Raw genomic sequence first — 2,168 nt, forward strand, 5'->3', positions numbered from 1 at the left:
CAAAATGGCCGGCGCCCGCCCAGCCCCGCGCCCCCGACCCTCCGCCGGCGCCCACGTGACCGGCCCGCAGCCAATGGCGCGCCGAGGCGGGCCGCGCGCCCGCCGCGATTCAAAACCCGCCGCCGGCTGCAACTGTCAGGCACCGCCCCGCCCCCTCCCTCCCCACCCCTCCTGAGGGGACCGGCCCGGCCCCGCCGCCCTTTGTTGCCTCCCCCCCGGTTCCTCCAAGCGTTGCGGCAGCCGCAATGTAATAAAATGTAATTATGCGCAGCCGGCTCCAGCCAGGTTTCGGTGGCGGCGTGTGGATGCGCCTGATCTGGTGCCAGCCCGGCTCCCCCGGGCGCGCGTCGTGTCCCCGGCTGCCGGCTCGTTCCCTCGGTGCCACAGGGTGCAGGCGGCGGGGACTGCTGAAAGTCCGCTTTATGGCCTCAAAGCAGCAGCATCCCTCCACGAGCACGGCTCACTAGGCTGTGCCTCCGTAAATCAGTCCACACCAGGGCCACTCGGCGAATGCTTCAAAGGGGCGCTTCGAAACCCAGTGGCTCTTCTCACACAAACTCCTGTAGGAAGGGTTTGTCAGCAGGAAAACACTAAGATTTTCTCCTCACCTCATTTATGACGGTTCTTCCTATAAGGAGGCACAGGCAGAGGCTAAAAACCTGGTAGTTTTCCACAGGACATGAGGTTGACCCCATCTGAAGCTGGGGACTGCATGTCCATTCACAGACATTCATTCCCAGCTCAGTTTGCCTTAGCAAAATCATTTTTGCAAATTTCAGCTATTAAGAGGCATCCCCTCAAGGAAAAAAAAATATATATATACATATATAAATATATATATATATATATATTCCAGTCAGAGGGGCTTATATGAGTACAGGTAATTTAGCCACAGCAGGGAGTCCCTGTTTTTTCCTACATGGTGCCTTTGTTGTTGACACAGATTGTTCTCTCTTCCTTTTTGCTTCTGCCTTTTAATGCAACCTTTTCTTTCCCAGCCCTTTGGAAAACAGCAAAGCCAGTTAGGAAGAGTGAAAACAGCTGGTAAAAGAAAAAAAAAAAAAAAAAAAAAAAAAAAAAAGAGGAATTTCGTCTCTATAGCACCTGCTGCAACATAAAATTGTCAGTAAAGTAGGATTACAACCCAAGGTAGTTTTACACTGCAGCTGGCACTAGAGTGAAAGGATCTGTATTCACAGGCAGTACACGAGACATGTAAAATTTGGGATACTTTACTGGTGTACAAGCTGAGCCCTCTGCAGGTGTTTAGCGTTGGTTTTGGTTATGTCTGCTTCACAGATTTAACACAGCGCTGGGTGTTAAATCACTGAGCTTTCATTCTGTTTTAGAGATGTATATTACAACTCTCCCCATATTTGATTTGCAGTTATTGTGCTTGAAGTGAAGCATATTGCTTTTACCAAAGGAGTTATGGGAAGTTTTTCATTTTATCTCCCAGATTAAAAAGACATATTTAAACATTTAAAGCTCCCTGTCGTTTGCTTACACCTGAGATTTCTTCCTGGTATTTATGTGATTGAATTCATCTTGTTCCACTAGGCTGAGACAGAAAATACAAACAGAAAAGCGTGTAAATCATGCCTCGGCTGATGTCAGACACTTTGCTTGTGAAACTGAATATCGATATTGTTCTTGCTCCTTTGCTCTTGGCAGCTTGGGCCTGATAGAAACCACATATGTGGTACGCTTCCTTTGTGTGGAGAAGCCGGTAAGTGCCATTATTAAATCAGCCAGAGGGGTCACTGCTCAGAGGCACAAGACAGCCACAGAGGACTGAGCATTGACGCTGCCATCCCTACAGACTGCTGCCCAAGGGAATCAGGAGTGTCTTCTCTACCTCAAAGCAAAGCAAAACAAAGGAACGTGTTGTTTACCCTTGTGGCTTACAACTTGACTCAAAACGATTTCAGCTTATTAAAACTCTGATATGCTTTGCAGCTCTTAGAACTGATCTCTGAACAAGAACTTTGACACAGCTTTGAAATACCACCACTGTCACAATCTGATACATTTACAGCCAGCATAAATCGTATATATCAGTCATCTGTATATCTTACAGACACAGCAGACTACACAGCATTGAGACTTCCCTCCCTTAAACAAGGAAAATATTTCATTGAGATAATATAGCATTTGTTCCTTTCATT

The sequence above is a fragment of the Aythya ferina genome (genome assembly GCF_964211825.1).
Source record: "Aythya ferina genome assembly, chromosome: Z".
NCBI classification, from domain to species: Eukaryota; Metazoa; Chordata; class Aves; order Anseriformes; family Anatidae; genus Aythya; species Aythya ferina.